The sequence below is a fragment of the Oculina patagonica genome, chromosome 3, assembly GCF_052425735.1.
Source record: "Oculina patagonica isolate OP01 chromosome 3, crgOcupat, whole genome shotgun sequence".
NCBI classification, from domain to species: domain Eukaryota; kingdom Metazoa; phylum Cnidaria; class Anthozoa; order Scleractinia; family Oculinidae; genus Oculina; species Oculina patagonica.
In genome coordinates this window covers 28,139,710-28,150,128 of record NC_135760.1, presented here as the reverse complement: position 1 = coordinate 28,150,128, position 10,419 = coordinate 28,139,710, and the positions used below count along the sequence as shown (strand labels likewise).

Genomic DNA, 10,419 nt, shown 5'->3' with positions numbered 1-10,419 from the left:
AGTTAGAATTCTATTAAAACAATTAGATTATGAGCTTGAGATTTGAGTATTTGTTTTTCGAGATTTCTATGAGGTGATAGAAATCTCGAGGTCATAATCTTATTGTTAATTATTGTCTGGAATCCATGAAAGAGCTGAATAAAATCTTTTCCTTTTTTCTACTACTTACAAAAATTTTGAGAGAGAAAACTGGTCCCTTAACTGTGGACTTTTGTCATCCATCTAAACACAACGTCATAGATTCGAAAGCAATGTCTTTGATTTTATTAGAATACTAGAAGAGGGAGATTGGCAAACTAGTGATACATAACAATTTCGTTTTAGTAATGATCTCAATGACGCAGCCGGTATAAATTAGAAGTTTTTTATTTCTAGTGCGATCTTTCAAGAACCAATAAACTGGCAATGCAAATACGCCGGTCACACAATCAGCGACACAGAAGCAGTACGGAAAACTAAACTAAAATAAGGCAAATAACACTGATTTTACACTAGACCAGTGTACCACGAGACTGACGCTGGCTTTACACACACTAGTCACTCAAATAGCGACACACAAGCAGCAAATGAAAAGGAAAACTTAATGGAAAAATGGCTTTACAAAAACTGTTTTATTGTTTCTATCCGATACTATCTCGGTGTAAATAAACAGCTACTAAACAACAAATTATTTCGAAATTTAAATTAGAAAACTGTTACAGCAAAAACCCGCGTGTAAGAACCTACATTTTTTAAGTCTGGCAAAATATGTTCTTGTATTTTGGGGTAGTTGTAAAGAACCTGATTAAGAACCTACTTACCCTAAATTGCGTAAAAATTCTATGAGGGGGATATAAGTGTTGATTACCAGAAAAATAAATAAACTTGGGTTTGGGTCTTGAACATGGCAGTATTTATTCACAACTTTTTGGTATTTTCTTGCTACATAAATTTACAATCTCAAAGTCAAACTCCTTGGTTAAAATGTTTATCATAATTTAACTGTAACCCACATAAAACAACCTGCTTTATCTTGCTTGGCTAAACAGGTTCTTATATTTTTGGGTATTTAAATGGCAAATTTCTACCAGCAGGTTCTTAAATCACTAGGTTCTTACACGCGGGCTTTTACTGTATTACGATTTTTTTTGCACACAAGTATTGCAGATACAAAGATTACCACCTATAAATAGGAACTCGCCTCATTAATTAAAACAATTTGTTTTGAACGGTAGTGCGGTTCAACAGACCACTTAAATAATTTAGCGTATTTCACTATCTATCTGTACACTTTTTACAGCAGAAAATTAGATTTGATATGCGAAAATATATTTTTTTCTTTACACAATTAAAATGGGTTCCTGTTGAGCGTTTATATTAAGTGCTCTTGTCAAAGCAGGAACGCAGTTACTTGGAATAAGGCATCCTATGAGAAAAAAAATAGATTGACAACTTGTAAACTATTATTCATTAAACCAACAATTAAATGAACAAGTGTCAGTGGTAAGAATTCAACACCAACACTTAGTACCATTTCATTATAAGAACCAGTAAATACACTGTAAGATATTCCCAAATCACTATGCGGACGATCACCCTTGGCGATTCCATGTACCGTAAACACCCGCGGATAAGCCGCACCCGCAGATAAGCCGCACCCTGAGTTTAACAACTCAAATGTTGGAAAAAAAGTTTTTTGAAAGTAAATCAAAGAAAATCCAAAGTCGAGTCAAAAATCCAAAGTTGAGTCTTTAGGAAGTCTTCTTCATCGAACGTAAACTCAATGAACATTGAAACAGAAAATACTTCAGTCTTACCCACAGTTTGAGCTCTTTAATATAATGAAAACCAACTTTGACATATTATGGATGATCTTTTTCTGGCATTTGTTGACAGGTATTTCTTCATTCAACGCAGTTTTTCCATAGATTTTGTCACAACAACACCCCACACGCGTTTGCAGAACGTTCGTAGCTTAGTAACCAGGCATTTGATCGGACGCGAAATATGGGACTAGGGCGAGAACGTAAAGCAAAACAAGATGGCGATGGAGGCGTTCGGGTTTCGTGGCTATCACATCGACAAATTAAAGAGATTTGGGAGCCATCTATTGGAGATAAACTTGTTACATGAAGAGAGTTTCGCAATCAGTTCGACAAATTTTCCATCAAAGTGCAAAATGAGAAAGAAACAAATGGCCATCTTACTCGTGAATACTCGTGGTATTTTCTCGCTCGTACTGTTAAAGTTATAGGCCATTGTCGACACTGCAAACACTATAGGAGCTGTCAAACTTGCAAAAGCAATGACCGGTACTCTCTTGTAGTTTTATGTTATATTAATTTACATAATTGTCCATAAATTAGCATTAGTTCACGAAAATTTACGGCACCTTTTCCGAATGTTCCCGCAGATAAGCCGCACCCCCGCTTTCGAGCGAAAATTTTTGGAAAAAAGGTGCGGCTTATCTGCGGGTTTTTACGGTATATCCATATACACATTATATATATATCAACTTTTCGAAAGATCCCGTGAATATTTATCAATTTTTCCATGAGCGCACATTGGATATTAGTTCCAGTGATCACACAATTTCAAGTGCAATTTGGAATAAATATGCACGAGTACATTTTTCAAAGGCTAACAAAATTGAGAGCCCGTAAATTTACAAGTGCTTATTTATTCCAAATTGTATGAAAAACCCGTGTGATTTCTTGTTAATAATATACATGCAACAATAGCGATATACATGCGCTTTGGTAATTATCGTGACTAATTCAAGCGCCCAGCTCCTTCAACTTTTTTGGCTGAAAATTTGACGTGGTAATAGACCATATTCGTAATCTCGGTATTGGACTGGAACTAGCTTGCAATGGAGGCTAATGTGGGAAATCTTTTCAAACACAAACGACATGAAGCTCGTTTTAATGATATTTCCCCGCATTAGCCTCCATTGCAAGCTAGTTCTAGTCCAAAACCGAGAATACGAATATGGTCTATTCATGCGTAAATATTCATTCACTCTCTGCAAGAAGAGTTTTTACTTTAAAGGAAACCAACAGTGTTACAACAATAATATCTCATTTTCTTCAGAATTCGTCATATAATCCATATAAACTAACAACATTGTGCACATCGCAATCAATCTTCTGGAAATCGACTTCAAACAACGCACTTTTTATCGCAGGTCGCCGCCATCTTGGAACTGCGTAATGAGTAGTGGGATTGATGACGTTTCACGGTTCCCCGGTGGCGCGAAGCTTACCGGTAAATGTCTTTCGTGCAAAATATGCCGCAGTGTTGTGCCTTTGGATTTAATGTTACGATCAAAAACACAAATTGCTCCAGTTTAAGTCATTACCCCCCCCCCCCCGAGTTTAGGTAGAGAAATACATCGTGGAGTTTTGGTGGAAATTGTGTGATTTGCTGGATAGTATTCAAATGTTACCGTGCTATGTGTAGATTTTTGATAATTAATTTTTGCACTTATTGCTCGAACTTCCAGCGGAATCCGTTTTAAGGTATCACGGAAGGAAAATTGGCGTTTTCGTTCCAAGTGAAATTGTGTGCAAACCATCAATGGTAACCCCAATAAAGTAGATATTTTCTGAAAGCTTATATTGAATAAAGATTGTCATTTTGGTTTTTGTTTTCAGTTGATCATATAGACCATAATAAGCAACGTCAGCATTTTGTTTGCAATTATGATGATGCGCAACTTTAGGTTTATTTAAGAACACATTTACGTGAGGGCCAAAACTTTTATGTGGAATTTGATCTACATATATTGGTCTAAAAAACGGTGTCTCAGATTTTTCTTTTCTTGCTCCATTAATTTTTTATGAATTTTTAAACTTTAAAATGGCGTTTTTAGGGCTTCTTAAAAATTCATAAAAACTTTAAAATAAACAATGAAGAAGCAAGTCTCGCGATTGCAAAAAATAGCTATCGAATAACAACACGTGCGCATCAAATCTGTTCGCCTTCAAAACATAAAATTCCGGACTCAAGATTGATAAATGAGAAAAATTTGAACGAAACTTTGTTTAGAATTTATTTTAAGTTAACATGAAGCCAAGAAATTTATTCACAAGCGTCAAAATATTGAAATTTTTCCAAGCCGTGCTGTTCTGCATGGTAGAATAAATTATCCACATGTTCATGTTGAAGGCGAAGTTTTAATAGGCCTTATCACGGTTTTCGACACCATCTTGACGAGTAGGCAAAGCGGGTAGAAATTACCGTATTTACTCGAATAAGCGCCGTGGCGCTTATTCAATTTTTCGCGCTTCAAGTGCGGCGCTTATTCGAGGGCGGCACGTGTTTAAAAATTGGACGCCACAAACAATCGAATATAGACGAAACTTCTACAGTAACAAAAAGAAGGGACTTTTGATTGTTTTTGCGCTTGCTGTCCCGACAAAGTTCACAGTCATAAAAAATAATGGACGAGCGGTAAAATATAATAACTTTGAACGGCGAAACAGCGCTTTTGACGAAAAGGAATTTCCAAGGCTGTTTTATAGTTGCTTTGTATTGCTATTTTTAGTTACACGGAATTCCTCGAATTAGCGCCTCATCGTGACTGCGGCGCTTTTTTGGGGGTGGCGCTTACCTTATTATAGAAAATTAACGATACATGTTATTAACGCGAATTTTTGAAATTCGCGTTAATTTTATTGATGTAAACACGTTTACTATAAGCATTTAACCAGAACTTTTCTTAAATTCGCGTTAATTTTATGACGTCAATTTTCCCGACGAACCGCGTCGATCATGCGAAAAAAATATAGACAAATGTGTGGGAAATTAAAAACATCACTGCACGCTTTCAAGGCCAGACACATCCTTCAAACACGGCTTATAAAAACTTTGCCTAGCATCTTAACTTTACAATTCAGAGGTTGTCCAGAATTCAATTTTTGTAGAAAATATTTGCCGTCGGATTCCCATACAAACACTGTAATTTCTACCCGCTTTGCCTACTCGTCAAAATGGCGTCGAAAACTGTCCTATTTTAGTAGACGGCTTTTGAAGTCGAATGTACACTAAATGGATTTACCGATCGTTCAAAAAATCACATCCAAGGTCGAAGCAATAACAGTACATTACCATTTCGTTCTCAGAAGACTTGAGAAGCCGCATTTGGTCCGTGTTCAAGTCCACTGATGATTTGAATTCAAAACACATTTGTAAGCGCCATTACACCATGTCTTCGCGGCGGTGGAAGGAAAGATAAATCCTTTATCAACAACGTTTTAGCACTCTGTACTCCATGGTTTTCCCTTTTAAGGTCAATTAAAAATTCTACAGCGTTTTTCCATTTTAGCTCATTTTGTTTTAAGTCCCAAAGGTGGTATTTTTCGTGTTCAGAATCAAAAACAAGGCCTTGGAAGTTTGTAAATACGTGCCGCGCGGCGTCATGATTTCCTTGTACATTTTCAACACACGCAATAAGACGAAAAACCTTCTTTCTAGGACCCCAAGAGTGTCTTAAAAATATGCGCAGAAAACAAATTCTGATTGGTTTATTTGCCATTATTAGCTATAGAACAATAGGAGAACCAAAAAACTCCAGGGAGGGAGGGGGAAAGGGCATTTGTCCTGATGCACTATTATATTTACGGCCGGTTTAGGAAATTCGGTGTCACAGCGGATTTGGACCCCCCGGTACGAATCCACAAGCGGATATGCAACCCCCCCCCCCTTCGCCGATTTTGACCCCCCTAAACAATTGTTATTTAAGCTTTGTTTCCCTCTTACTCAGTAAAATTTTCCATTTGCAAGCTTTCTTTTCAGCGTTCCCTCGAATGACAACACAAAACTCGTAATTAATAGAATGAAAACAAATGCATATCATGATCTCGTTAAAATTCTGCCATGTTTATTACAGTAAATAAAATAACTTCATATAATAGCGATGTAATTTTGCGTTCTATGCAGGACTCTAAATTATTACAAAAAATTACTATGATTAATTGCAAAGCTTATCGTAAACAAAAGACCTGACTAAAGACAGCGTCTAACTACGGATCCTGTTAGGAATGAATCGAAATCGTTAATCTTGTGTGAGTTGCGGCTTTTAAAATCGCTCTTAAATGATTTTTTCAAAAATTTCTCTCTTGGTCTTAATCGAAACAACGTCGATATGAAACAAATTCTAAACATAACTGTTTACATGGAAGGCGGGTGCCCCGGCTAACCGAGCTACCCTGGGCGAGCCAACTTTTCATACGTTTCTTCAGAAATCACATCGGAGCATTTACATGCAAGACGGGAAACCCGCCTTGCCGGGGCACTCGGTCTGCTTGCCCGGGGCACCCTTCTAGGCGGGATAGCTTTTTACCATGTAAACGGTTATGCCCGGGCTATCCCGGCTTGCCGGCTTGCGTGTGTTCGAAAATTAAATTTGAAGTTAATGGCATAAAATTTATAAATTTATAAATTTGAAGTTAATAGCAAACAGTGTTATTTGACCAAAATTAGATCAAATCTTTGAGCAACTTGTAGGCGAAACTACCGGATTCCATCTAATTGTTAAGAAGTCTCCTTTTAAGCTGCCCCTTGTAGATAATTAATCTCCACGTACATTAATTACCATTTGCAGTGTGAGAAAAAGGGAATTTATTTTCAGTTAGCGAAGATGCAATGACCAGAATGGAAGATTTGATTGAGCGCAAAACGTTATACATTACTCACTCACCAACTATCCTGGATCCATCGCTCTTTTTACAACGTACAATTTGTACTTTTGAATTAGCTCCAGGCTGACCAGCTAAAACACTTTCCACTTTACTCCATACACTGAGTACTGATCCGCTGAGTATGTGGAATGTACGCTGCCGCCTGCCAACCTCACAGCTCAGACCCAAAGTCGTCCTCTTGCAGTTACCCTTCCTAATAATAATAATAATAATAATAATAATAATAACAATAATAATAATAATAATAATAATAATAATAATAATGGGATTTTTAACCTTGTTATGTTCATTTAAAACTATTTGTTTCCTCTGTTTCAGTGGCATGCCTTTAAACTAGCTATCTCGAAGAGATATGAAGCTAAGTGCATGACCAATATAAACACCATTTTATTATTATAAATAATAATGATGACGATGATGATGATAATCGTATCTATAACACAATTATTGATTTTGATTGGCTCTGCACGCGCCTTTTTGTCGGGTAATTGGCCCGCGATCATGTGGGTGTCCAATTACAGGCATCCAATTTGAACAACTACGCACATCAATCATATGCACTTTGATGTGTCCTTTCTTGCTGTTTTCCTACTTTTGTAAAACCGATCGAACACACCTCTTTAATACGAAAAAGATTCTCAAAGACTCCCTAACCTCGAAATTTGTTATAGATACGATTAATTTGACCTCGTGTTGTACAATTCATAAGTAATCATGCTGATAATTTCAAATCTGCTTTGTACTGCGTGCTCGACTGATTTTGAAATTACTCGCATTATTACTCCCTCATTTGTAAGTTAGGGATTTTGGTTATTTTTCCTAATGAGAAGGTTAGAGGGGCCAGAGCATGTTGGCTTTTTGTTTTGTAATGAGTTAAAATCTTCAAATCACGCAACTTTTAATATTTTCTCACCTGAAGGTGTTCAATTATTTTATCAATATTCTGCTCTCTGTTTTGTAAGAATTTTTTTTTTTTTCTAGCCTTAGACTTGAGGCAAATTGGAATAGTCAAGACTTGTGTTATAGGTCTTATAACTGCAACTAAACAGTACGAACACATTAAACCTGCCCTTCGAGAACTGCACTGGCTACCAGGTTTTAACTAATCTATTTTTTACATAGTAATGTAAGCCCACTGAAATTGTTTTAAATGCGCTCAAAAAACTTCATTATTATTATTATTATTATTATTGTTATTATTATAAATGAAGACCATTACATCATTTACACAGTGGATTTCCACTCTTAAAGAGACAGCAGTTCCGAATGGTATAGACTTTCAACACTATAAGCACCTAAATATATTTTTTTGGACACAAACAAACATTTTTAAACAAGAAGCTTGAAGAAGCTTAAAACCGTGCAGTTAATAATCAACCACTTTTTGTGTTTTGCATCACTTCATTTTGTTTTTTGTGAATGACCTAATTGCCTTCATTTATAAAAAACTTGCATGTCAGAACAAATCTGTGTTAAATGGGTGTGAAAATATCCATACCCCCTATCACGGCTGGCATCAAATATTTACTCCCCTTCTTTTGGAATTCCAAATTCCCTACCTCGTGCCCTCACATCAGAATTCCACCATTGCTTGGCCTCCCCACCTCCTTTTCTTGAACCCCCTACCCCAAAGTATTTTACAAAATATGAAATAGCTCAAGAGGTATTCTTTCATATCAACAAACTTTCCTCACAGTCACTAGTCAAACACTGCAATTTTACTTCGATATTTCAGCTTCACCACGCAGTAGACGACATGTACAAAACCATTAGGTTTATTTTGGAGGTTTTGGCCGAGCACCGGGACTATAACAATACGTTATACTACAACCTATTATTACATCCATATAATATAACATGTAACAGAGCTGAGCGACAGTTTATAAAAGCTACTGTCAGACGGAGGCCAGAAAAAACCTGCCAGAAAACCATGGCTCAAGCTCAAAATGGCCCATCCTACGGAGCTACTACATGTATGACTACCAAGAATGACATACTTAAAAGTAAAAGATCAAAATTAAAAATAACCAACTGGGCTAATGAGGTGTTGGCCTAGAATGATTTCCCATGCGATAATCATCTCTTATATAGCCCTCCCTCATGCACATGCTCACTTCGACTGGGCTAGCCCCAGTCCCCACTGCTCTAGTGCCGCAGAAATATTCAATTTCTGGCTAATTCGTGTTCACTAAAAAGCCAGACATTCCATTTATTCATCCTTTAACATGTTTATTTTGTATACTTTTGATATTCACATTGTACTTTTTTTCCCTACTGTTTCAAGTAATTGATGTGTCTTGTCTGGTTTTTGAACGTGTCAGTGACCAACATGATAGCATCTGCTTCTTTGGTCACTGAGCACATTTTATTTTCAATTGGTTCTAATTATTGTTATATTTTCCTTATTTTAATGAACATATTTTCTGTAAATAGTGTGTAATAGTGTACGATTTTGAAAATAGTGTGAAATAATAAAAATCTGAAAATATCAATCACTTGAAACAATCTTTGTTTCGCTTTGGGTTCTAGAAATTGGGATTTTACTGTATTCAGTACAGCCACCGAGCTTATGCCATCCACCGTTAAGCAGGATGGTTACTTCCCGTAAATTCCTGCAATCCTTATACAATTTCTAAACTCACTTCAGTGACACAAGAAATTAATTCATTTAACTTTACACTCCTTCTTATTAAACCGTGAACACTTAAAATATGTCTGGAATGTTCTTTGTGTTTTAACCAATCACATGCGAGAACTTCAGACCGCAGAAACCACAAACAACGAATGATGGGTTTCCATCGGTCACGGAACAATATTCGGTTCTCGTTTCGCTCCAATTTACAAGGAAACACTAATTGTAATTCCTTTCTTTTTGAGAACATTCACTGCCGTACTGAAGAATATGTATGAGTGATTTTTTTTATAGAAAAAATTGAAAAACCAATGCGCCCGATGCCACGATTTGCCCCAGTTGCCGCCAATTTTCAAAAATTGTAACGAATTCGTTTCTGCAGTTACCGTTCGCCTGATGGCATGTTACAATTTGAACTGAGGTAAGCTTGCATTTTCCGGTTTTTATCTCACCCCAACTATTGTAGCAGACCTAAACACTGATAGAAGGAAGGTTCGTTTCTTCGATATCAGCGAAACGATAGCGGGAAGGAAAAGCGAAAATCAAGCGATTGAGGTGTTTACTTTGCACCAATCTGTTATCACGGCAACATTTTGAATAATTTTCGTCTGGAGCCTTTACAGTTTGCAGTCTTACGATCACGGAACCTCTGATTGCCTTAGGGTTGAAATCGTTTGCCGAAATAAATCGAATCCCTTGTTCTACCTAAAAGATTTACAATCAGTAACGAAAACTCCACAATTTTGTATTTACTTTTGGTTTATCGTGTTTACATCTTATGTCTAGACGTGTCTACAACATACTGCATGCACTGAACTATGTCGTATAACGTCGCTGAAGGAACCGTCCTTTTTTTTTCCTTCAAAAATCCCTGAAACCTTGTTCTGGATGGCCCTCGATACGACAGAATAGCAGTTCTTTAAATTCCTGAAAAAGAGAGAGCGTGTATCCTGAAACAAAATAAGAACTAAAGTTGCTCCGTGACCGATGGAAACCCATTTGTTGTTTGTGGTTTCTGCGGTCTGAAGTTCTCGCATGTGATTGGCTAAACATAAACATTCCAGACATATTTTTTAGTGTTCACGCTTTTATAAGAAGGAGTGT

The 10,419-nt window shown here is 36.7% G+C and overlaps 1 long non-coding RNA gene across 1 annotated transcript; it reads right to left on the bottom strand.

Annotated features, from left to right (window-relative positions):
• Positions 1 to 241: 241 nt before the first annotated feature.
• Positions 242 to 7,328, bottom strand: LOC144647403 (uncharacterized). The gene is made up of 2 exons (XR_013569585.1): positions 6,683 to 7,328; positions 242 to 1,405 (listed from the first exon to the last, which is right to left on the bottom strand). It is a non-coding gene; the product is annotated as an uncharacterized LOC144647403 (long non-coding RNA).
• Positions 7,329 to 10,419: the final 3,091 nt, after the last annotated feature.